The sequence below is a fragment of the Artibeus jamaicensis genome, unplaced genomic scaffold (genome assembly GCF_021234435.1).
Source record: "Artibeus jamaicensis isolate MK-2021 breed Jamaican fruit bat unplaced genomic scaffold, CSHL_Jam_final contig_519, whole genome shotgun sequence".
Classification (NCBI taxonomy): domain Eukaryota; kingdom Metazoa; phylum Chordata; class Mammalia; order Chiroptera; family Phyllostomidae; genus Artibeus; species Artibeus jamaicensis.
The window spans coordinates 38,331,950-38,359,733 of NW_026521871.1; the positions used below are offsets into that span (position 1 = coordinate 38,331,950).

General features: G+C 37.7%; 1 protein-coding gene across 14 annotated transcripts in view; it reads right to left on the reverse strand.

The window, feature by feature from the left end:
- THRB (thyroid hormone receptor beta) overlaps window positions 1-27,784 on the reverse strand; it is a 336,578-nt gene that overhangs the window by 225,152 nt on the left and 83,642 nt on the right. For 10 of the 14 annotated variants that reach the window (XM_037143999.2, XM_053669108.1, XM_037143995.2 and 7 more), the window contains one exon: window positions 18,419-18,541. The exons of the other annotated variants lie outside the window; for them this stretch is intronic. The gene's annotated coding sequence lies outside the window, so the exon portion shown is untranslated. The remainder of the gene's footprint in view (window positions 1-18,418; window positions 18,542-27,784) is intronic. 14 annotated transcript variants of the gene reach the window in all.

Consider the following 27,784-nt stretch of genomic DNA (forward strand, 5'->3'; position numbering starts at 1 on the left):
AAAGAGGCCTGAACTTATCCTCAGTAATTTTAGGAAACTTTCTATGAATGTGAAGTAGCCTTGCTTATAGAGCCAAGCCTGGGGAGTGATCAGATCTCTGTGTTTCAGCTGCAGTACCACAAGAACAGTTTTACAATGTGCTCAGATGGAGAAATGGACATAAGCAATTATAATACCTGGACAAACTTTTGAAGCAACAGCTTCAGGCACCGGACAACAGACAGTACAGGACTGTGATCCTCGAGAGAAGAGAAGCAGAGGAGATAAGCTCCACATTTATCTTGGCTTCTTGCCTAGGGACACTTTTCAAACTGCAGCTCGGGGAAGCGGAGACCAAACAGAGAGCCGCTGGGTGGAGGAAGCTGAGATCTGGGGGGACAGATATGGCAGGACTTTGTGCAGCAGGGTATTGAAGAAGTGCACTGAGAGAGAACTCCAGAAATATGCACAGAGGTTCCCAGGGGTCTGTAGCTGAATATTAATCTTTCTTTCCTATGGGGAGCAGATTCCATAGTGTACACAAAGCTTACCCAAAACAGTATTCTGGGAATAGGAAAGAGTTTCAGAAGGTCGCATACTGCCAGGAGATGTTGGAATTCCAGCCAACCAGAGAAAAGAGATCTTGCTGAACACTCCCAACATTCGGTTGAGACTCCCACAAGCAGTGCCTGAGAACAGTGATTTTTAACTTTTTCATCTCATGGTACACTAAAATTCTGGGGCACACCAAAAATATATATATTTTTGCTGATATGACAGAAAACAGGTATAAATTTGATTCAGTCACACTGACGGCTATTGTTGTGTTGGCTGTTGTCACTTTTCTATTTGACAGTCTATGGGAAAAGAGGTCAGTGCCCCTGGCTAAGCAGCCAGGTACTGCAGGTTTTGAAAATCTCTGCCGCATGCCAGTGTGCCTCTTGCAGCACGCTGGCTGAAAATTGCTGCCTTAGCAGGGTTACTATAGTCCTAGAGTAGGGACCACTCTAGGTTTGTCCTAACAAAGCCTGAATCCAAGCCTTGACTAGCAGCTCATGTGCCAGGAAATTAAATGCCTGCTGGATCAAAACTCATTGCTGTCTAATGGAAGACAAAGACATTCGAGGTTTTAACATAGTCACACCCACAATGCTCACTATCAAAGAAAAAACTACCACACATGTGGTCTGGTTGATCTCTGAAGTGTATTGCTGCTCCTGCCTGCCCAATATGTCTTCCTCCTACTTCTAGTAACACAAATGTATAGCAAGAGAATCTTTCTTTCGTATGGGGAGCAGATTCCATTGGGTTTGGTCAGGGCCCTTCATTCTCACAAGTAGCCAAATGACCAGGAGGAATAGAAAGCCCTACCTTTTGATCACAGGCATGGGCACTTGAACCAAGTTGGGCCAATGAGAGTCCTCCTTGACACATGGTCCCTAAAAATATGGGCGTTCAAACTCCTGTGATTTGAAAGTAGGGGTGATGATGGCGTCACACCTGTGCCATGAAGTGAGACTGTTCAAAGGATAAGGAGGTAGAGATGCAGCCATGATAGCCTCATTTGGGCTCTAGGATTTAGTCATGTCAAGAGGATTTCACAAACCTGGCAGAGTGGGATTCGGAAATGTTCAAGTTCCAGATTATGAAGTCACAACAGTTCTGGCAGGGCCTTAGATGCATGCATGCTAGACTGTGCAGACTGTGACCCAGAAGGTTACTTCCCAGTGAGAGAATTAACATTTGATAGCTGAAAAGGGATAGTCCTGGCTCCTTGTTAAAGAGCTGTATTATCTTGGGCAAATCTTTTACCTTCATTCCCCTTCCCACCCTCCATCCCCTGTAAACTGAGAAGGGAGACCTTCTAGGCTTTTTCTAGCTACAAAATTTCATGAGCCTATAAAATAAGCAACTTTCTGAAGTCAGCTAGATGACAGTTTAATGCCAGTTTATAAAAGTGACTTGTTCAAGCCAAAAAAGGCAGGGTGTCAGATGAGAGACATGGGAATCCAGTGACCAAGCTGAAGAGCTGAAGAAAAAGTTCATATGGCCGTTGAATGCCCCAATTTGCTGATTCTTAGATCAATTTTTGTCCTCTGTTTACAAGGTTGAATTAAACCAATTCTATCATCCAGTAACATGGGCTCAAGAGAACCTCAGTATGAATGAAGCACAGACTGACTTGGGCCAGGGGATTGGTATTTTCCCTCAGCCCTAAGTCACTTGAAGAATTTTGATCAAATGCCCTAATTCCTTCTCTGCTTTGTAACATGACAAATTACACACAGTGATTTAGGACTGATGTTATGAACAAAGAGGAGAAAAGACTGTGCAAATATTTGGACCAATGTAATGAAACTATGTTTGTTTGCTATCTCTGTTCATTTGTTGGGATCTCTTGTAAGTCCTATCATGAATAGGAACTGGTTTCAACCTAAAGGTAGCTCCTGATTGTTTTAATGGAAATACGTGTTAGTGGGACATTTCAATTGTTTCTGAAAAGAGACAATGCTACTCATCTTTTAGCCTTGATCGAGCAAAGGCTAGTTCTTAGAAGAAGTAAGAAGATGAAAATGTGAATGAAGACAAAGCTAAGCAATCTAGAAAAATCCTGAGTATTTATTTTCTAACGTGATGGCCTCTCGGTCCTTCAAGGCTCAGTGACAACAATCATAGTATAATAAGCCATTGAGCCTTTCCTCTTTAAAAGGGGAAAAGTTGAGGAAGGGCTTCAAGGAAAGTGGGGGAAGTACCACAGCTAGGAAATACAGGAAATGACAATTTTGAACTCAAAAACTTATTAGGTATGAATTTTTCCCTACTGGCAAATACTATTCTAGGACATTAATTTTATTAATGGCATCTTACTATATCAATTTTATTTCAATTTTTCTTTTTGTAAAATATAACAGAGAAAATCTGGAAAAAGGAGACAAGCATAAAAGAGATAAAATTTTCCAAAATTCTGTAACCCAAATATAACTGTTTTAAAAATTGAGTATATATTTTTAGTCTTTCTTTTTTTTCCTGTTTGTTTTAATGCCAGAATCATTTGAAAGCATTTTATTATCATTATATCATTTGATCCTTGTAATAACTCTGTGAGGCAGGTATTATTCCCACTTTATAGAGAAAAGATGCACAGCCTACCTAAGTCCATTTAAGCACTACACTGCCTTAGATGTGTGTGCATACATATACATTTATATACGCATTTGTGTCTTCATTTCTACATTAATGTATGCACAGTTTTGTAATCATACACTAAAAGCTACAACTACACGTAGCATTTTGCGATTTCTATTTCTCACTTACAACATAGCAAGCAAAGTTTCCCAATTAAGTCACAGAAAGCCTCAAGCTGAGAGATAAGAAAGGTCAACTGCTATTTGTCAGGTGTGAGCTCCAAGACGGGTGAGCCAAGGGTATAAAAATCTTGAGAATGTTTTCTGACATGAAAAGGAACTCATGTCTAAAGCCAAGAGAAACACCCGCCTCACAATCCTTGAAGTGGGAAGGTTTTTGAGCTATAATAGAATGTGTTTGGGTGTTTGATCACTATTCATTTTGTCTGAGTTACTTTATCCCCCTCTAGGAGTGGAAAGTACTATAAGGTAATTCCTATTCAGTCTGAGGATTGTGTTGTGGGACAAGTCTCCATAATTCAGAAAGGTGATGCTACAAGGTCACCTGGCATCTCCACTCTGCTCCACAATGCTGAGCACGGTCAATGAACCTTTCATAAATGTCATGTGAAACTCCTAGGCTTCGTCATATACCTCTATGAGTGACAAGTTACTTTGGGCCCTCATTGACTCTTCCAACTCAGCAATCTACAACAAACTAATTCTTGTTCTCCTTAAACCATGTTATTTACAATTTCCCCCAAACTTCTTCTTTTTCAAACTTTTTTCATTGTTGTACAAGTACAGTTGTCTCTATTTTCCCACCACCCCTCCCCCCAACCCCAGCCATCCCCACCTCCCACCCTTGACCCCACCTCCCTTTGTTCTTAAAAAATCATTGTCACCACCATTATTCCAACTTCTCTGGCAGAAAATTTGGGCCCACCTTTTACTTTTCCCTCTTCACTTCTCCCTCCTACCCTAATGCATAAACTTCTATTAATTTTTCCTTTTTGATAGCATGGCCCTGGCCTATTCATTTGCCGGTCCATTGTTTCAACTTTAGCCAAGGTCCTTATGATTGATGACTATCATTTCATTCTAAGAAGCACAGATACAGAAAACAGACTGACAGCTGTCGGAAGGAATGGGGGTTGGGGGACTGGTGAAAGGGTGAAGGGATTAAGCAAAAAAGAAAATTCATAGAAACAGATAACTGTATGGTAATTCCAAGAAGGAGAGGGGGTGGGGGAAGGTAGAATAGGGTAAAGGGAAGGTAATTGGTGATGGAAAGAGACTGGATTTTGGATGGTGAACACACAATACAATATATAAAACCTTCAGGGTTTTTTTACATGTAAGTTTGTGCTTCTTTCTCTTGCCTGCTTGCTCTGGTTAGAACTTCCAGTATTATGTTGAATAGAAATGATGAAAGTGGACATCCTTCTTCTGTTTCTGACCTTAGAAGAAATGCTTTCAATCTTTCATCATTGAATATCACGTTAGCTGTGGACCTGTTATATTTGGCCTTTATTATGTTGATGTATGTTACTTCGGTACCCAATTTGTTTAGAGTTTACTTTTGTCAAATGCTTTTCTGCATCTATTGAGTTGATCATATGATCTCTATCTTTCATCGTATTAATATGATATAGCACATTCGTTGATTTGCCTGTGCTGAACCATCCTTCCATTACAGGGATGAATCCCAGTTATCACAGTGTATACTTTTAATGTGTCATTGAACTTGGCTTCCTAGTATTTTGTTGAGAATTTTTGCATCTGTATTCATTGGGGATATTGGGTGGCAGTTTTCTCATATTGTCCTTTTCTGGCTTTGGAAATGCAGGACAGTGCTGGCCTCATAAAATAAATTTGGGTGTGTTTCCTTCCTTCAATTTTTTTGTGAGAGGATGCAAAGGATTGATATTTATTCTTCTGTAAACTCACCAGTGAAACACTCTGGTCCTCGGATTTTCTTTGTTGGGAGGTTTATGATTCCTGATTCAATCTCCTTACTCATTATTGGTCTGTTCAGATTTTGTATTTCTTCAAAATTCAGTCTTTGTAGTTTGTATTGTTTTAGGAATTTATCCATTTCTTCTAGATGTCAAATTTCTTGATACATAATTAATTATAGTACCCTCTCATGGTCCTTTGTATTTGTATGATATCTGTTGTAATGTTTCCTCTTTTATTCATAATTTTATTTATTTGAGTCCTCTCTTTTCTTCTTGGTTATTTTAGCTAAAATTTTGTCAGTTTGTTTAATCTTTCAAATAATTGCTTCTTAGTTTTGTTAATCTCCTATTTCATTCATTTCTGTTCTAATCTTTACTATTTTCTTCCTTCTGCTAACTTTGGGCTTAGTATGCTCTTTATCTCCTTTCTTGAGGCATAATATTAGGTTGCTTATCACAAAGGACTTTCTGATTCATTATTTAATCTGATCCTAAAAAAACATACCAGGTAGTAATTATTTGTTCCAATTGTGAAAAAAAATTTTTGATCCAAAAACCTAAAAGATATAGTGAAGGTCATGTAGTTAAAATTCCCTTCTTCCAAATTAGTAAGATACATAAAAATTCAAATATTAAACAACAATGTTCAAAAAAAGAAAGAGATCTAATCTAGTAAAGTTGTATATGAAAGACTGTGGTCAGAGAGAGAGATACAACAGTGTAGAGATCCAAGAGTAATTACTATCTTCAAAGTAATTTTAGGAGGAGAAAGTAGTTCTGGGAGAGCAGAACAAATTTGAGGGGAATCACAAATGCTATATAATGCAGGACGCAGCTCTCTAAGAGGTCAGTAGGCAATGCAGGTTACAAAAGTTTTTACAGCATGAGCTTTTGGTGTAGAAGTCTCGACCCACTACCATGACACCAACTCACCTAAGGTGAGAATGACTTTTTGGAAGGGGGAGCTGAAGCTGAAAAGTAAGTACATACAATAGTCTTTGTCAAAAGTAAAAGCTCCAAAAACTCTCTCTGAATTATACCACAATCTGCACTCCATGGCCCCCTTTGACAGGACTAGAATATGCCCCTTCCAAAAAAATGCCACTATGAAATGTTAAATAAAACCCCAGATCCAAGCATAGAGCCTAAATTCATGAACTATTATTGTCCATGTCTCCCAGCAAATACCCAAACTTAAGTTCTAAGAGAAAATAAATACATCTCAGTGCTGATAGGATGACAAGTATGTTTTATTGATACGATATTTGGGGAAAAAGGTGGTCTAGGTAGCACTTTCTGCGTTAAATACGAAAAAGATGAAAACAAAGGGCATCACAGCTGTACAAACGGAAAAAAAACATAGGAAGAAAGGGGAGAAGGAAAGAAGGAGGGAGAGAGAAAGGTATCAGACAAAGACTGATGAAAATACATGCTACAAATGCCTCAAGAAACAGAAAAAATTCGACAACAAATATTTTGCACCATAAAAACATTAAAATAATAATTTTGATGAAGGAATAAAGCAAAATGAGATAAAAAGATAGTAGGATAAAGAGAAAAATAAGACAGTAGAGCTCAGGGTACAAAACTAGGACTAAAACACCACTTCTGAAGAACTACTAAGTAAATTAGCAGAATGAAAGGTTGATAAAATTTTTAAATGCATTTTTGGTATCTATGGAGATAATTACATAATTTTATCCTTTTTCTAGACAATGGACTGATATACTAAATGAAGAAAAGTCTTTTGCAAGTTAAGAAAAAGTCATTAGACAAATATATGAATGTTGTGAACAAACTGGTCACGTGGAAATAAGTACTACTGGCCAATAAACACACACACATATGCACATGCACACACAACCAAACTTATTTTTTTGAAAAGACAAATCAGAGTGATAGGGGGTAAATACAGACAACTGTACTCGAACAACAATAAAATAATTTAAAAAATTTCATAGTTATCAGGATGGTAAAAATTAAAAACTGTTAATTTTGATGGAGTAGGAAACCAAACCACCTCACCAATTATTGCTAATGGTATAAAGTGCTGTGAACTTGTTTAAGGGCAATTTGAAAATATCTTTCAAATATGAAGTGTACCAATTTTTTAACTCAGCAATTATGCTGGCAGGAATTTATCACATCACATTTGCCCAAATCTGCAAATGCAAAAACACATAATAAGAATGCCATTTTAAGTTGTTTAAATTGTACTATTGCTTGAAATATCACCCCTCCAAATAAAAAACAAAAACAAACAAAACAAAAACCAGAAGGACTCTCTATACACTCATCAATAAGATACTGGTGAAAGGAATTACGACAGATCTGTATCATGAAATACAGTCAGTTTATTAAAAAGACATTATTGAAAAGGGACGGTGTCTAAAACATTACCTAAAGAAAAACACAAGGTCAGAACAATGTAGGTAGAATAATTCCATATATATAAACAAATAGAATAGCTGTTTCTCTCTTTCTGACTATGTATATCTAATCATTACTAAATCATGTAGACTTTATTTTTCAAAAGACCATGAAATGCCTCCATTTTTTCCAAGCATATGCTAGTCCAAGTTGCCTTCATTTTTTCCTTTATACTTCTGCAATAGCCCCATAAATGAATTCTAATTCGGCACTTCTCCCCACTTTTGCTTGGTCTACACTCTAGCCACTGTGGCATCTTCAGTTCCTTGAACAAGCTGTGGTCCTTTTGGCATACAGGCTTAGCACATAGTCCTGTTCCTGTCTGGAACATTCCCCTGTAATCCAACTCCGTTATCCATTCTTTGTTCAGATTTCAGCACAATGGCCACTTCCTCAGAGGAACTTACATGCTCCTTTTTGTTACATTTACTTTATAATTATACATTTACATGTGTGTGATTAGTTTCTATTTCCCTCTGCTACCCTATAATCTCTGGAAAGTTAGTGACATATCTATCTTTTCTCAGCATTGAATCCTCAAGGTGATAACTGACTCAGAAGTTGGATAGCTAAATATGTGTTCTAGCCCATCCATCCATCCATCCATCCATCCATCCATCCATCCATCCATCCATCCAATCTATGGCTGCATTAAAAATATCTGATAGAAACTATGAATCATGTTTATGTGTGGATTGATATTAAGGACAGGGATGGGGGAGAAAAGTAAAAAGACTAACGTTTTATTTTAAATATTTGCATTTGTTTACTTTTTACTAAGGGCATTGAGTAACTAAAAATAATTTATCATAACAAAACTATTACTTTCTTGCTGATAACAGAGGAAGAGTATCTTAAAATTTTCTCCTTCAGCCTACAAAGGTAATGAAATAGTTTCTTAATATCCTGTCACTAGGACTATAATTGCACCCCTGCAAAACCTGCACATTAACACGATTCTCTCATTTGCCAACTCAATTCAGTTCTATTTCAAGTGCAGAGTACATAGATCTCACAAGCATTCTTATGAGTGTTGTATACTCATTCATGCAAACACATTTTCCCCTCATTAAATGTACTAGAACCTTCTGCCTAGAAATTCAGTCACATTGTCATAGTCTTTCACAGAAAGGAACAATGTGTATAAAACAAGATTCTCTTGATTTTGATTAATGAACAAAGGAATCACTTATTTAACCCAGCTCACCTTAGATCATCTTCCTGTGAGGCAACTACCAGTTCCTATAACAATTAAAGAGGGAAAACTCTTAACAATTGGGGAAGAATTATTTAAATTAGTAATCTAAGAGATCTTCCTTGGTCTTTATTTCTACATAACCTACTGCTAATCTTTCCTGGATGCATTTTTAGTTTGGAGAATTATCTCAGCAGCAGCAGTCTGGGCCATACCAAGCCTTATCATCTTTATATGTGATCACCAACATTTCATTCATAAGATTGGATTGAAGAAATTAGGATTATAATTTTGGTTTCTAAATGAGGACAAGTTTGGGTCTAGAATGTAACAGGAGAACTTCTAGCCAAGATGGAGGCATAGGTAAGCATGCTTTGCCTCCTTGCACAACTACAGAAAAAATTACAAACAGACCTCAAAACAAGTAGAACCATTAGAAAATTGAGCTGTATGAAAGTCTGACAACCAAGGATTTAAAGAAACCACATTCATCCACGCGGGTAAGAGGGGCAAACACACAGAGGAGTGAACAGAGGGACAGAGAGGCATGGAGACCCAGGGTGGTACAGAGAGGTGGTGGAATGAGCAGTCCCACATCCAGAGATGGTGAATAAAAATCAGGAGGGATACCCTGGGAGCGAAGGATCCCAGCCCCAGGCCAGACCACACAGCCCGGGATTCTAGTGCCAGGAAGATAAAACCTCATAACTTCTGGCTGTAAAAACCAGTGGGTATTGGGGTGGCAGAAGAAACTGCTGGATTTTCGGGAGACTCTGCTTAGAGGGCCTACACAGACTTAGAACTTATGTAGACCCACCCCCTCTTGGATTCAGCACCAGAGCAACAGCTAGAAGGGCACCAGTCACATAAGGGGAATAAGCAAAGTGACTAGAAATAGAACGAGTGCCAGGCAAACCTCCAGAAGCCAGGCAGTGGCACTGTCCCCTCTCTGAGCCTTCCCCCTACACAGAGCCACAAAGCAGTGAAGTGGGTTGCCCTGCTCTGGCAATTATCTAAAGCTGTGCACCACATAATTTACAGGTGCCTTTTCTACAATAGGCCACACTACTAAGACAGGGAGACAAAGCAGCTCTACCTAACATGCAGAAACAAACACAGGGAGGCTGCCAAATTGAGGAGACAGAGAAATATGCCTCAAATGAAAGAAGAGAACAAAAACCACAGACACAGAACTAAACGAAATGGAGATAACCAACATAACAGATGTGGAATTCAAAACAGTGGTTATCAGGATGTTCAAAGAATCCACTGAATATGGCAACAGCATAAAAAAGACCCAGGCAGAAATGAAGGTTACCTTAAGGGAAATAAAGAAAAATCTACAGGGAAACAACAATTGAGGGGATGATGCTGAGATTCAACAGAATGATTTGGAACATAAGTAAGAAATAAGCATTCAACTAGAACAGCAAGAAGAAAAAAAGAATAAAAAAAATGAGGCTAGTTTAAGGAGTCTCTGGGACATCTCCAAATGTACCAGCATCTGAATCATAGGGGTGCCAGAAGCAGAACAGGAAGAGCAGAAAATTGAAAATTTATTTGAAAAAAATAAATTGAAAAAATAAATAAAATGAAAGAAAACTTCCCTAATTTGGTGAAGAAAATAGACATACAAGTCTGGGAAGCACAGAAAATCCAAAACTAGTTTCATCCAAAGAGGACAACACCAAGACACATTATAGTAAAATGTTAAAGGTTAATGATATAGAGAGAACTTAAAAGGAGCAAGAAAAAAGCAGAGAGTTACCTACAAAGGAGTTCACATAAGAATGTCAGCTGATTTCTCAAAAGAAACTTTGCAGGCTAGAAGGGACTGGCAAGAAGCATTTAAAGTGATGAAAAGCAAGGACCTACAACCTGGATTATTCTAGCCAGCAAAGCTATCACTTATAATGGAAGGGCAGATAAAGTGCTTCCCAGACAAGGTAAAGCTAATGGAGTTCATCATCACCAAGCCATTATTATGTGAAATGTTAAAGGGACTTATTTAAGAGAAGGAGAAAGATCAAAACTATGAACATTAAAATGGCAACAAATTCACAACTATCAACAACGGAATCTAAAAAACAAACTAAGCCAACAACCAGGACAGGAATAGAATCATAGATATGGAGATCATTTGGAGGGTTATCAGCTTGGGGGGGGAAGGGAGAGAATGGGGAAAAAGTTTCAGGGAAAAAGAAGCATAATTGGTAGGTACCAAATAGACAGGGGGAAGTTAAGAATCATATAGGAAATGGAGAAGCCAAAAAATTTATATGCATGACCCATGGACATGAACTAATGAGTGAGCTTTCCTGAAAGGAATGGGTGTATTGGGCAGAGAAGGCAGAGGGGGAAGAATTGGGACAACTGTAATAGCATAATCAATAAGATATATTAAAACAAAACAAAAGAATACAATCATAGAACAACTTTATAGAAGAAGTCCTATAGGTCAAAAAGAAAACAAGGTCATTTGGTGATGTTTTCAGCTTTCCTAAATTGTTAAATAAGAGGTTTCAGCTTTTCTGGTTATTTATCAAATTCTGTATTTTTTTAAAAAGATTTTATTTATTTATCTTTAGAGGGGAAGGGAAGGAGATAGGAAGAGAAACATCAAAGTATGTTGCCTCTTGTGTGTCCCCTGCTGGGAACTGGCCTGCAACCCAGGAATGTGCCCTGACTGGGAATCAAACCGCGATACTCTGGTTTGCAGGCCCGTGCTCAATATACTGAGCTACACCAGCCAGGGATAATTCTGTATTCTTATGTGTTGGAAATTGTCACAACTCTGAGAATTTCTGCAGCTGGAGAAAAGCCATTAAGTATTACAATGTATTACTAATATAATATAATATAATATAATATAATATAATATAATATAATATAATATAATATAGAAATCTCATTCAGATAATACCCAGTAGAATACTTGGGGATGGAGTAATGGTGAAAGAAGGGATAAATTTAGTAGAGCTTCAATTTTGTAAAAATGGTGCAAACCTATGACCTCCTTTAGAGGATGGAAATCATAAAGTCATTGACCCTTAGTATAATTTCCGCCCTTGGTATAATTCACCCTTAGTATCATTAAAGTGTGCCATGTCTGATTGCGAAAGTCCAAGGATTAGTCATTTGAATAGGAGAAGGTTTCTTATACAAGTGGCCTGTGGAAAGAAGTCAAGAGTACTTTCTAGTACTCTAGCACACTCCAAAAAAAATGCAGTCTAGAATGTATTGATATGGAAGCATTATACTTCACACCCATGCATCCCTCACAGATGTCACAGTACTGAGAATACAGGTTACTATTGGGGAGTGCTATTGACAGTGAGGAAGCATGAGGGAGGGAGGCTTCTGGATGCTGGAAATATTCTATAACTCGATCTGGCTCGTGGCTCCATAGGTATATACTCATACACACGTAAAACCATTGAGCCATACATTTATGATGGGCACATTGCATGAATGTAATACCTCAATTAAAACAAAATTTAAAAAAAGGTGCAATTGTTTTCTGGAAGCCTAGGAGACTCTTCATTGGAGAGAGAAATCTTTAACAAAAAATATCACCACCTGAATGTCATTTCCAAGGCCTAATAAAATTTTTACAATATAACAAGAACTCTATTATAAATGATGTTCTGCAGATGTCCTAAAGATGGAGTTCCATTAATAAATGCTGGAGAATGAGAATGTAATTTGATACGCTGAATTTTTATTAATAATCAGAAAAAGGCAACTGGCCATGAGCCTGCTACTTGGGAGAATAAACTGTTGAAAATTTCTGCAACAGAAATTTCTTTCCGTTCTGGTCTTTGGCATTCACACTATATCTATGGGAACACCTAGCTTATTAAATAATCCCCCTTACAAGTTAAATACACTACAATTTACACACACACACACACATGCACAACATTTCTCTGCACTGGAGTAGGGAGGGGCCTAATATACTTTACACTCTTTCAATATTGGGGAATTTCTCTCTCTTTTTACATTCAGCATAATCTGCTTTTTAAATCCTTAGGACTTTAAACATATATGACAAAATGGATTCTGCAGTTACATTGCCACTGGAATAAAAGTATTATCTATACTTAATCTAACTAAGTCAGATCTCAATAGCATTATATGATGGTTTAACAGAAAAATGTATGTACTGAGTAGCCCACAAACAGTTGAGACAATTGGGACCAAAGTTCATCACCATTCATGGGAAGGCAGAGCTGTGTTCCCATGTGGAATGGGCCTACAAAGCTTCTAGAAAATTTTGAGAGAAATGATCATGTATTTCTGCTTAAGTATTAATTCCTATCTTGTAACTAATATTTCACAAATTACTTTCACAGCCTGTGGTCGCAGTAGCAGCTCATTTCCTGTCAAATAATATGCTGTACAATGTGACTTTCTAGACATCAGCTTCCTTTACTTTCTCTTTAAATGTACATCTTCAGAGTACTCAGTCTAGATGACTTTTTTCTTCAGTAACCTTGACCCCACCCACCCAAACTAAGTGGAGTTTCCTAAGTCTTTTAGACAGAGTCTCTCTGCTGAGGCCCCAAACCTCCATTTGCACAACTGGGAACTGAGCTCATTTTTCCTCTGCACCCCAAAACTTTACCTTCATTCTGTGTTCCTCACGTCGCAAACTCAATCCTGAGCCAATACCAGGGCCAGAACCTTTCTTTCCCACTTCCAGTAAGTCTCTTCCTTGCATTTCCTTCTACTTTCCCTGTCCTTGGCCTGCTTACAAAGTGCCTCACCAATATTCAGGGGCCTCATCCTGTATATCTACCTACTCCACTGTCTTTGTTTATTTTGTGCACTCTTTATAGTCAGGGTTATTGTTTCCAAAGTCAGATCTTACCACTTCCTTGCTCACACCATTTTTGTTTCTCCATCACATGGAATAAAACCCTAACTCCTCAGCTTGTACTTAAAGCCATCTATAAGGAGACCATACTTCAATCTTAACCTTCAAACCATGCTCCTACTTCCATACCTTACATTTGGTCCCATTTCAATGGCACTTACGCACTCCACTGTGTCACAGTCCTCACCAGTGTCCTTCTTTCCTTCCTTTTACCCACCAACCCCGGGGACATCTGAGTTTCATGGTTCATGACCGATTTCAGTATTCCAGGGCCTGACCTCAAGGTGGGCTACTTTCTTGGTCAGCTTGCTCCTCTCAATCACTTATACTTCTCATCCAGCTTCTCCCACAAAATGTAAGCCTCTCTCCAGGTTCAGTTTGTGTAATAGTCATCTTGGTAGGTCTCCCCAGCATATACCCGAGGTTGGTGAATGTAGCAGTTGTGCAAAGTATGCCTGTTAAACAGACTAGAAGGCCCCTTTCACCACGTTGTGGTGACCATGAGCAGTGTCTATCTTTCTAGAATATTCTGAGAGAGACCTTGTAACTTTTTGGATGTATGAAGATGTTTTCCTGACAACAGAAAGAAGTTGGGCTCTCCTTTTCTGAAAAACAGGACCGTTAGTGTGTTTCCAAGGCTTGAGGAAGAACACAGGCTATTGGAGTGGTTTAAAAACAAACCACAGGCAGTAAGCAGGCCATATCACAGGACTCATTTGCTTGGCAGAAGTCACCCAGAGCAAATGCCTGGAGAATTTAGAAGTGCAGAATTGTTCCTGGCTATGTTGCCCAAGTGCAGGAAAATGGCTCAAGTAACTGCCCTCCATGGGCAGTCAGTCAAAACACAGAGTCAAAACTATAAATGGGCAAGTGCCCCCACAGAGGAAAAATTATCAGCTATTGTTAGGCAGAATAATACGTGACTGCTGACATTTCACCTATTATTGTTACAGCAATATTTTAAGAAAGAAGTGTAGTTAAGGTTGTCAGAATTTCATTTTAACCCCCTCTTTGAGGCTGTTAAAAATTCACTCCTGTTGAAACTTGCCTTTCAAGTCCTAAGCTGGATCTGTGCTTTGTTTTCAATCCGTTGTTCTCTGGTGGAACGCAGAATGTAATGCAGAGGAGAGGGCTTTTCCAAGGATCCTTCTACAAGCTACCTCCTATCTCAAATCCCCTTTCCTTGCTTGTTCCACTCTGCATCAACGATTAGATTCAATACCAAAAACAACTCCAAAGATACGCTCAACTCATAGCGAATTGAAGGCTTTTGGCAGTGGTAATAAAAATAGCTACAGCAATAAGTAATACTCAGCAAGTAGGAATCTGTTCAGCAGCCTTCACTACAGAAAAACACAACCTTGGAATGCTGTAGGTGTCCGTGAGAGACAGGTTGAGTCAGCAGGTATTTCTGTTGCACTCACAAAGGTAACCAGTGACAGTCCAAAAATGTCTTCATGGCATACAGGTGATAGGAAGGAGGAACTGTAAGTATTGTGCCAAACCTACATTTGTAGAGCAACCCACTGATTTGGTTTAACCTGTGTGCTCTTGGCACTCAAAGCTCCGATGCTCTTCTACCCTAAGCCACCTCACACTGGTAAGAAAACGCCAGGAGAAGAGGAAAGAACCATTGATTTTTTGGGGTCAGTTACTATGTGCCAGGCAGAACACTGGGCACTTTATAGTCATAAAGTACCATGAAGACACCAAGAGGCATGAGACACTCCTCATCCCTACTCTCCAGCTGAAACATACTCTAGGTATATCTACTTGTGCATAAATGGCTTTAAAACACTCCCATGCTTGCTTTGCTTATCTTAAACCCCAGCCGCTGTCCAGCTAGACTTATTATGTTGATCAGCATATGAGATATCACCATATATAATAGAGTATTTACTTTAGTAGACATTCCGCCAGCTCTTTGATAAACATGTTAGTTCTTGTATGTGCCATCCTTCCCATTGCAGTGGTCCCAGAACCTGGGAAAGAGCTATAATTAGCCATTTATTATTATAAGCATATCCATAATACTTTCCATTTGCAAACGGCTTGGCAATCAACTCTACTCTTTATGTCTCACAAGAAATCAGGTAGCTCAACACTTGTTAGCTATGTTTTATGGCCCTGAATCCTCAGGCCGAGAATTAAAAGAAATCAAGGGTTATGCAGCCAGCTCAGGCTTAAGACCAACACAGCTGCTCTGTTTTGATCCAGCCTCTCAGCCTGGCTGCCCAGCTGTTTCCCAATCTTTTCCCTGAATATATATATTTATTTTTAAGCTCTTGGAATTAGGAAAATTGTAGTAAGAATATTGGCCCCGATTCTCCATTTTTAGCTTGAAGAAGCCACAGCCTGGGCTTCTGCCAAGTGGTGCTAAAATAACTGTGTCGGACTTGAGAAGGCCCATCAGACAATTCCCTCCACTGGGGAAGCAAAGCTGAATCTCCTGAGGGGTGATTTTGCCCAACCCGTGTCTGTGGCTGCAGAAGGGAGTGGGGCATCATGGGCAGAGTTCAGGTGCATTGCCCAGCCAGGCAGAAGAGCAGTGGAGGCAGAGAGGCAGGGGAGCGGGTAGAGCTGGTTGGCCTTGGGGAGCATCTTTGGAGAGCAATGGGCTGTTCAGGGACATGCGGGCATGGGCACAGGAAGGTAAGGTCCCGGTGGCTCTGGCTTTCAGCATGGAATATGTAGCCACTGTCTTAGAAGATGGATGATAAAATAGGATGAAAAGCATAAAGAACAACTGTGGTTCAGCTTTGGCAAAGGTCTTGTGGAGAGCTGTCCTTCTCTCCTTGGAGTCAGGCTGTTTTGTCTGCCATTCTTGAATTATGCCGTCATCTCATATTAATAGTAATAAAATGTTTATTATCCTATATCATCACTTCATAATCTCTGTAATGCTTGCTATTAAATCCTGAGACAGTGCTGATTCCTTATTAAATTTTGTTTTTAAACTGCATCTTCATGGCTCCATAGTATGTGTGCACCACTTGCCCCAAATATTTTATTTTAAAACTATGTTAAGTGCTGATAATAGTATTTCTACCAGTATCAAGAAAGACAATCGTCTCGACTTAGAATATGTGCATGAACTGGGAATCTCTTTTCATTCTAATTCTGAACTTAATTTGTTTCTAATATTCTGTTTACTCTTCTTTAAGCAGATTGGGTCAACTGGTCCATTTCCTATTTTCAAAAACACATACTTCTTCTTCTTGTACTCTCACCTTCCCCAAATACACCACCATCACCACCACCATCATCATCATCAACAACAACATTAGTTGAATCCTATATGCCAGGCATTATCCTGAGAATTTCACATGTGCTAGCTGATTAATTCTTCACAGTAGTAATAGGAATTATTGTAACCCCTATTTCACAGATGTAGATGCTGAGACACACAGAGGTTGAGTACTTCACACAAGATCAGTCAGATGGGAACTGGAAAACATGAAATCTGGCTCCAGCGGCAGGCTCCTTCCTGCTATGCTTTGTGGCCCCTCCTGATATCCTGGTGAGTATATTCCTATTTCCAAAGCATTGTATGTATGTGCATCTTTTCATTTGATTCTTACAACCACACATAAGGTTTTATTTAAACTGAAAACCCCATTTTGTTCCTTCCAAGTCTGGAGAAAATATGTAACTCTTATATTATTGAATTCTTGAAAGTTTGCTTAATTTTTTCCCCCAGATGAAACTTCTAGATTTAATGGAGAATTAATTCTAGATTTAATCTAAAGTGACACTATGGACTTCTCCCCCTAAAAAAAGTTAAAGTTATATTCAGCTGTAAATCATGTTCAAATTACTTTCCATGCTTCTCTTTTCCTATTATAAAGCACGGTCCTGCATTTTTCAAAGGGATGTGTTGAACTTCAGTAGAAATAAGGAGTGTATTTAAATTGTCTTAAATAATAACTGTATTTCAAAATAAAAAAGTTTAGGTTTCACACATTTATACTTATATGAGTAACACTCATACTTATAAGTCTAGATTTATATATTCCAGGCCAAATTCCAGAAAGGATGTTCAGAGATTTGGAACATATACTGCTTGGAATCCACATAAACCTTTGCTCTCCTTTCTTGATATGAAGAATAAGAGTTTATTCTACTTCTCAAAATCTCTACTTAAAAAAATTTACAAAAGGACATACACGATCATGTGGACTAATAAAAATAAATGCTAAATTCATTATCGAATTATGTTTTTTTCCATGCTTCCTCATGTACAGTTCACTGTTTCTAATTCTGACACATTATCATTTCAAAAACTTCCTAGTTTTTCATAGAAAACAACTGAACTGGATTCTGAAAGAATACAAATAGTACATGTGCCACTAGTTGAATATATACCACATTGTTCTTTGAGTGAAATCCGTCCAGGCCTGTAGTCCTGACGATCTTCAGGCCCTTACAGGGAGGCCCATGGGAGAAAAGATCAGGATTCCCGCGTCGTGCAGGGGTGAATGGGAGTGCTTGAAACGCCCAAAGTCATTTGAAGAACCAAGCCAGATCCCCAGCCTCTCCTTACAATAACTTCCTCTGTACACAGCTTCACATACTTGTCATGGTAAATATTCCCTCCTACTGAGAGCCACACAAATATTCCTGCTGAACAATTAATCCCCTCACAAAGCATCTTGGGAAAACCTGGATTGAGTTTTAGTTTTGTGGTCAGTGAATATCTCATATACAATCTCGAGGGGCACCTGGTAGAGGTTAGTGCACAGATCAAGGCCACAGCTGAGCCTATCCAGTGACATAGATCAAGAAAGCTCTTCCCTTAACAGCCAGCTGCATTTCATCTTTGCATATTCAGACCAAAGAAAACAAATACCTGCTGTTTCAAACCGCTGGGTAGTTTCCTGGAATGCAGATGGATCACCAAAATCATGGACAATAGTGATGTTTTTTCTTAGGGTGACAGGTAGACCTCATGAGGTAAGTCAGGTCCTACAGCCTGTGAAGAAACAAGGGCTTTAGGACCACTGAACAGAATGATATAGGGGAGGGTCTTACATGTCCAATTGTAAATCCAACCTCCACAAAATTGTAGTGATGGTTGTACAACTGTGAATATACTAAAAAACACTGACTTGTACATTTAAATGGGTGAGTAGGATGATATGTGAATATATTTCAGTAAAGCTGTTACATATTTTTAAAAAACCCTTTAGTCTGGACCTTGGTTCTCAGCCTTGGCTGCTTCTTAAAATCACTTGGGCAGGGTGGGGTGAGGGTGGGGCACTTTTTAAGTCCCAGTGCCCAGGTCATATCCTAGATCAACTAACTGCATCAGAATCTCTGTGGACGGGACTCAGACACCCAAATTATTGAAAATAATCCCCAAATCCACATATATTTCCATCAACTTTTGCTCTCCTTAGTCTACCCGAAAGATACAATGGCAGCAAAAGTGACTCAGCTGGGACACCCTGGCAAGAAACATATTCCCAAAAGGCAGGGCTGGCTATATACGTGTCTGGCCCAGAGTGAAATGAAAATGTGCAATTGCACCTAAAAAATTATTAAGCATTTCAAGGCAATAACCGCAAAGCTCTGAACCAAGCAGAGAGCCCCACAGAGCATGGTGGCATATGCGGCTGCACAGGTTGTAGGCTGTGAAGCCACCAGCCCTACTAAAAGGTGAGAAAGAGGGAGGCAGGGGTCTGCCTAACCGATACAACAGGGCTCTGTTGTCTGCTGGCCCTCCTGGCTGAACTTCCCTTAGCAGAACGTGCACTTGTAGACTCTACAGCTTACGGATGACCTTGTGCCACTTTCTCATTTATAGAAACCAACACCCAGAGAAACTCAATGACTTGTCTAAGGTCACAAGTTCAATGACAGAGCCAGAACTAAACCCCAGGTATCCTGGCTTTCTTTCCCCTACACCACACTACTGGTCTCCAGTTTAAATGTAAATAACCAGAAAACGATAACTATAAAGAAATGGGAGGTGGGACAGGAAGGACATTACTTATTAGAACTTCTTTTTCAACTCTTCTAGGCCAAGGCTGAAAGGCTGTTTTAAAAAATAAGTTCCAAATTCTTTTCTGGGTCAACGCTTTCAAATCTTAGGGTAATGATATCATATGACAGCTTTAAACACTAAAGCAAATTACCTTTGCTGAGAGCTCACTTGAGCCCTTGGAGTTAATGATCATAAGCAAGGTGGTTATTAGTGGATGGTTATGAGGCAACACATTAGTAAACTAATCGGTGTTCCTGTACAAATATTTAAAATACTTCTGAGATAATTTGAACTTTAACACTGAGCTAGCCAAACACATTTGTAATCTGAACCCAAGGTTCTAATAAGTTTCTGCCTTTTGGATGTCCTTCAATGTGTGGGACATTTTTAGAAAGATTAACACTTGAGTGTAAACACAGACTGACATTTTCAATGTAAACATGAGACCTGGAGTTTTTAATCTGAAACAAAATGCATGTGTGTTCTTCACACAGGTGTATGTGCAAATTTCATCCAGCAAAGAATGTGGTGCAAGGGCGTAATAATTGAAAGATACTGTACAAGTCAAATATAAACAAAGCTCTAAAAGCTTATGAAAAACATTCAACCAGGTGATAAAATTGTCCCAGGTAGGCTGGCAATAGAATATGGAAAAAAACCCAACTCAAACCAAACCAAAACATAAAAAACAACAGTGTTGTTCAACAGGCAAAAGACAGCTGCCAACACCCTTTGACAAGGAACAGTGGCCGGTAACACTGGGCAGTTTGAATCCCAATTTCATATATACTTGATTTTTGTGGGCCTTGGCTAATGCATCTGAAAAATGGAGTTGATACCAGCCAAACAGCCCAATCAGATGCTTTCACGATGTCTTGGTGATCTCTTGACTCTTTGAGTCATACACCTTTAATTATATCTCACTGAGTTGTCCCTCAGAATTTTTCACTGGGGCAGGAGGGGTAAAATTGGTTTTGCATGTCCAGTGCTTTCCATAACTTTATGGTCTGCAGGTAGCAACAAGGGAAAACAAAATATTCTCTGGCTTGGCCAAATATTGGCATAATTATAGGTCTGCTGTTTGGAAAATGAGGGTTGGATGAAAATGGTACATAGACCTGAGTAACCCAAAGTGTCTGAACTATAGCACTTACATCTCATTAACCACCAATTACTATATCCATAATTTAACACAGAAAGGAAAAACACAGATGAGGTTTTAAAAAAATCCTTTATCTGGACTTCAGTTTATACTTGGCTTTCAAAGACAGCGTTCATGCAATCGGTTGAGAAAGGGGAGTAGTCAGATTGAGCAATAAAAACACTTTTTGATAACACGTGAGGCTATAAAAATGGCTTGGCTGAATCTATTAGCCAAAGATAAACACCCTGTAAGAGGAAAATAAACTTTTTTTCTGGATCATAAGATCTGGTATGTTTTTAAAGACCTTGCTTTCACTGAACATCCATTTCAAGAGACATTTGTAAATTTGTGATTTTATAACATTTTTGCATCTGAAATCTTGCCTCTGTTCTGGCAAGATCATGGTCAAGACATTCATCAAAATACAGGACAAAAATGATCCTTATTTATTTTTGTTATTTATTTATGAGCCTTACTATTATTAGTATTTCTGTTACTATGCTACTCTTATTACCACTACCACTAGTAATGCTGTTACAACTACTGCATCCATATCTACATTTCTTTTTTAAATGTAACATTAGATATTTTATTTATATGATACATGTATCAATCACTAGCTTGAGTACAATGAAAGCTATAAACTAACCTCAACATATACCAATAAAGCACGTGATGATATATGAAGCATATTGCTAACAAAGTTTCAAAAATTGGATAATTTTACATGTGACTTAGATATGGTTTTTTCTTTTTTAGTTGAACTTATTGGGGTTACATTGGTTAATAAAATTATATAGGTTACAGATGTGCAATTCTATAATACATCACCTATACATTGTATTGTGTGTTCATCACCCCAAGTCAAGTCTCTTTCCGTCACTATTTATCCACTCTACACCCGCTCATATCTGCATTTCTAAATGGCCATCTGATAAGAGTTCTAGTGACTAACATTTTATTCTCAGCTCCTGAGTCCCTGGCTGGTTCTCTCTGGTGAGTCCATTGGCTCTACCTCAGTATAGCCCACATGCTAGCTGCTTCAATGTCGCTGAAAAACTTACTAAAAATGCAAATTCCAGGATCCACCCCTGAACTACAGAATCTGAAGCTCTAGGGTGGGAGGCCAGGAATATAATATGTCTGCAGACCATGATTCTGATGCTCAAATTTGCAAAACTTTGCTCAACAGAGAATGTGACCAAGGTGCCAAGGAACAGAAGAAGGAGGGATGGGAGAGAACTGAGGACAAACACCTGGTGCCACCACCTGCATGCTTGACCTTGTCTGCTTCAGGTCAGGCTGCCAAAGTCAAGGAGAAGAAGGGTAAAGTCTGGGGCAGGTTTTCAGGAAAGAGAGCTCCTTCCACCTTGGAAGTGGTCAGAGAGAAGCTCCTGTCGTTGGCTTTAGGCCTTCACGAGGCCAGGCACTCCCAGAGCTTTACTTGAGCCATTGCCTGTCTTTTTTGCTTGCCGAGTATTAAAAATGACAAGGCTCCTTATTTTTCGTCAGTGCAGGCATGTCAGATCAAATTAGCAACTATTTCTCAATTAGTATTTCTTAAAGTGTGAGGTCCATGCATTTCAGGGTCTCATTGATTTCCCAGTCCCACCAAATCAGAGTCTCAGGGTTTCAATAAGCTCTCAAATGACTCCTATGCAGTGTCAAATTTGGAAACTGTGGTTCTATTTTTTTGGCCTAACCTGTCAATTAGTTTGTGATGAGGTTTCAAAATATATCCTCTAACTTACTATCTATCCTTTTCCTCCCTCCCTTCCTTCCTCCCTCCCTCCCTCCCTCCCTCCCTCCCTCCCTCCCTCCCTCCCTCCCTTCCTTCCTCCCTTCCTTCCTGAACAAACATGTTTCCTAAAAAACACAAGAAAGTAAAAAAACACACAAAGAAAACAAGAAAAATTACCTGTACCACATCACTCATTTTGATAAATGTAATTATGTAAAATAGCATTTTGATTAGATAAAATTGGGATATAAAATGACTGCATGAAAATCCATGAAAAGATATCAAAATATATTTTACTAACCACCTGTTGTTGAACATCTAGAAGCTACTGGTCAGAATTTTTGCATTATAAATAATAATACAGTAAGCAATTTTGTTAAAAAATAAACCATAAAAAAATAACAACAAACAAAAAAATCTTTGTGCTCATTCCTGGTGGCTAAAAAACATTTATGGTCAATTCTTAGAACTGAAATTTTTGGTTCAAAATTTTATGCCTTCTTTTGAAGTGTTTGATATATATTTCCAAACTGCCCACAAAAAGAGAGTACCAGTTAAGAAGATATAAGGTTATAAATTGGTTAATACCAGGTTGGAGACACTTTGGCAGGTTTGGAAAAATGACTATATGCATATTTTTAGACCTGGAAATTTCACTTCTAGGTATCCATCCTAGAGCGACTCTTGCTTAAGGAAATATTCACAATAGTAAAAAGCTGAAAATGATCTAAATATTCATCATGCAGGAATAAAAAATGAATAAAACAGCATTTAAAATATATGAACTAGATCTATAGGTATCAACACAGACCAGTCTCAAAAACATCATGGCACAATATTGAATAAAAAATCTTGGTAAAACTACCCACAGAATGGAATTATCTATGTAATATTTTAAAAACCATACAACATTCCACTGCATCTACCTATATAAGGTAACTACAAAAACACGTGCCAAAAGGATACACTAACTTTACCATAGTCATTAATTCCTGAAAAGAGCACTAGAGGAGAAGAGTAGGGGTCTCAGATAGATTCATAATATTTTATTTTAATAACAAAGTTTTCAGGCAAATAAAATAAAAGGTCAACATTGGTCAAATATGGAATGCAGTTCTCAAAATGTGTCTAAGGGCCTCTGAGGGACCCTGAGTCTCCTGCAGGGTGTCCATGAGGTCAAGTTACTTTTCATATTAACACCGAGACATTATTTGTATTGTCCACTGTGTTCCCATTAGCTCTGATGGTGCAAAATCAATGAAGGGTAAGCCTGCGGTGCCTCAGCACACGTCAAGGCAGTGGCACCAACTGTACGAGTCGTCATCGTATTCTTCACACCATGAAAACAAATCAAAGCAAAACAGGCCAGTGGGGCTCAAGAATGTCCTTGATGAAGCAATACAATTATTTTAATTAGACCTCTGCACTTGAGCACTTTAAAAAACAGTCTTTGTGACAAAAGAGCGAGGGCTGCAAATTGAAGTATGATGATTGCCTTGAGGGAAAGCATTTGTGTGACTGAATTGTGAACTCGACTACTTGCTTCACAGACCATTATTTTTCTTGAAAAAAAAAATGAGTAAGAGACAAATTGTGATTATTCAGACTTGAGTGTTTGGCCAACTTTTTCTGGAAAGTGAAGGGTCTATTTCTTCAAAAAAAATATCAACTGATTGTCTGTGTTGTAAGCGACTGTGGGCGCGACACATTCTTAATAGTTAAGGACCTTTCTGAGATCAGGAAGATGTGATAAATAGAATCTGACCATTGTATGATGAAATGTATCTACATCTGGAAGATCTGTGTAACTCACACAGATATTCCAATATTTGTGAACCAATATTTCCCCAAGGGTTAATGCACGAAGTTACGAAATCATGCATACATAAAAGATCCATTCAAAGTGTAGCATGAATGAGTGGATTTTAATGTAATGGAGTATGAAAAGTTCAGTAATATGGTTTTAGATTCCACATTGCAACCAACCACCTAGAAATGATTGCTTGTTGAATTTTGCTGTAGATCAGAGCAGTATTTTCAGTTATCAGAAAAACTATAAAAATATTCTTTTACCATGACACAGCTCTTTCACTATTGATTTTCTTCATATACTTCAACAAAAAAGCATATCATAACAGAATGAATTCAGAAGCAAATATGAGAATCCAGCTGACCTTTTTCAGGCCAGAAAATAAAGAGACTTGCAAAAATGTAAAGCAATACCACTCTTCTCAAAGCCCTCCACACTTTTGGAAAAAGTACTTATTGTCATAAAGATATTATTTACGTTAACCTGTAAAGAGTTTATTATTGCTATTTTAAATGAATTAACAGATATTTTAGATGTTTCTGTTTTAATACTAATGTGATACATATTACAAACATTAGTAAATAGAAGCTCTCTGGGGTTCTCAATAATTTTTAAGAATAAGCCCAAACAATTTGAGAACTAGTGACCCGGGGAGGGGATATACAGATGCTGTTATATTATTGCTCACACTTCCCTCTATAACTAAAGATATGGTAGTGAAAAACCCATCAGCAGCATTTGAGGATATGCATGAGCTGATACCTTTACCAAACTTAAGAATGATCATTAAACAAACAAATCTTGTGAATCTGAGAGAAAATATGTCGTGATTTTAATTTGCCTCTCATTATTTGAGTTTGAACAATTTCAAATGTCTTACTGCTAATTTTAATTATTTTTGTGGGTTGTCCTCTTTCTACTCATTATTTACTTGTTTGTGCAACATACAATTGTTGAGCCTCTTGTACCTGTCATGCTTGCTTCTAGGTATATCTGGAATACAGCAGTGAATGTCATAGAAGGTCTATTGAAGAAGCTGGCATGCTCTGGTCTGTGGGCCAACTTTGTCCCACTTCTATGTTTGTAAATAAAGTTTTATTGAAACACAGTTGTGTCTGTTTGGTTACATATGGTCTATGGCTGCTTTTGTGCAGCAAAGGCAGAGTTGAGTAGTTGCAACAGAGATTGTGTTGCCTGTAAAGCGAAAAGTATTTACTATCTCTCACACAAAAAAGTTTGCTTTCCCTTGATCTTGTGGATTCTGTAGGAATGCTTTTCTCTTTTCTTCATATTTGTAAGACTCTTTATATATTAAAAAAATCTTGTCTTGCAAATGTTTCCCCATCACATTTACAGTATTTTAATTTTATTTGTGATTTTTTTCATTGTCTAGAGTTTTATATTTTATGTAGAAACTTGATTAAATCTTTTCTATGAATAGAATTGTTCTTAACCTTTTGGCAGCATCAATTTTTTTCATTACATTTATTGGGGTGACATTGGTTAATAAAATGACATAGTTTTTACTATTATATAATGCAGATATACAGGTGATATATCATAAAAATGTACATTTGAAACCTGTATCACTTTATTACCCAATGTCACCTCAGTAATTTTAATGAAAAAGGACCCAAAGTAAAATATTCTATTACCATATATTTGACACCCTTTATACTTTACTACCTCATCCCCCTTCCCTCTGGTAGCCACCATACTGAAGTGTCTTCCATCTAGAGGAGTAGATAAAGAAGAGTGGTCCAGGTATACAAGACTACTCAGCTGTGAGAAAAGATGAAATACTGCCATTTGTGACAACATGGATTGATCCTAACAGTATCATGCTAAGTAAAATAAGACAAACAGAAAAAGTCAAGAACCATATGATTCCATTCATGTGGAATATAAAAATTAAATGCAACAAATGAACAAGAAAAACAAACAGAAATCCTAGTGAGCATTGCTTTTTAAAAATAATTTATGAGCTATTTTTGATATTCAATTTATTTTACTTGAATTTTTAAGTTATCTTGTCACATTATTGAGAGAAGCCCTCAGTGATTCTGATGTTAGTTGCAGTAAATTTTTGGATTACTTTTTGAGAAGAATTTAATGTTTAAAATATTGATTTTTTGTCAAGTAGCTGAGAATGTTTCTCTGTTAACTTTCATCTTCTTCCAAATTGTTTTATACTATTTTCAAAGTATAGGTCATTTAATAAATTTCTTTTTATATTTATTTCTAGTTATTTTTTATTTTAGGGCTGCTATTGTGATATGTTTTTAATATTTATTTTATAATTGATTATAGCTAGTAACTTTCTTTTGTGTGTTTATTTTTGTAAGTAGACACCACACTAAACCCTTACCTATTTCAGTAGTTGTTTTTTTCAGTTGATTCTCTTAAATTTTCAGTATAGACAAGTAGGGATTTGTCTATTTTTCCCCTTGTCATTATGTTTTCTAGACTTTTGAGAAAAATGATCAATACATTTGTAATCTTTTTCTTGTTTCTCAATTTAATGAAAATTCATAAAGAATTTGACAACTAAGCAAAATATTTAATCTTTGTTCAAATAAATAATCATTTATTTATGATTTATGATATATTTATGATTTATAGCAATCATTTATGATGATGAAAATAACACCATTTAAGTAGTCTTTTTGTCTGTTTTATTAATATCAGCAATGTATATTAAATCAAGTAATTTTTAGGCCATCTATGAGATGATAAATTTTTTCTTATTTAGCCAGTTGATAAGATGAATTATAACAACAGATTTCTCTATTAGTAAAGTTTCTTATGTTCTTAAGAATGGCATCATGTGGTTTTGATTTGTTATTGCTTTTAAGGTTTGCTAGATTAAATTTAATGCTACTTTACTTGAGATTTTTCAACCTATGGGGTTGATTTATGAGGTTTTAATGTTATCCTTTTCAGGATTGTTCTCTACTGTAAAAAAAAATGAAATGGTCATGTCTTTTTTCTTCCCCTAAAATTGTTTATAGCTCTTAAGGTTATAAATTTACACAAACCATAAGTCACAAGAGGGGGTACTTGAAATTAAGATCATGAGGATGAGATACAATATAAATTTGCCCCACTGAAGAATCTAGAGAAATATCATAATCATGCAGTTAAAAACAACAACTAGAGGCACATTTTGATTTTAGTTTTTCTGTTAAATAGGGGCAATATGAGGTGCCCCATCTCTTCAAATGACAATCTATAGATAAAGGACTAAATTAACTTTTCTCCTAGGTCTATGGGAATGGCCACTGGACTGAGACCAACTATGAAGCTTAATCCACAATACTAACACAGCCAAAGAAAGAAAAGGTCAACTCCTGGAGCATGGCCACTTTAGATAAACTGAGCTCAGAAAAAACAAACTTTGGCAGTGGGCGTCAGGCACGGTCTTCGGGAAGGAGACAGAGACTCTGAGAGCTCTAAGCAACTAGTTATGGAAACTGTTCTCTAGGGGTGGCATGGGCATTTCCTCAGGCTTCATTCACCATGCCCTGGATAAGT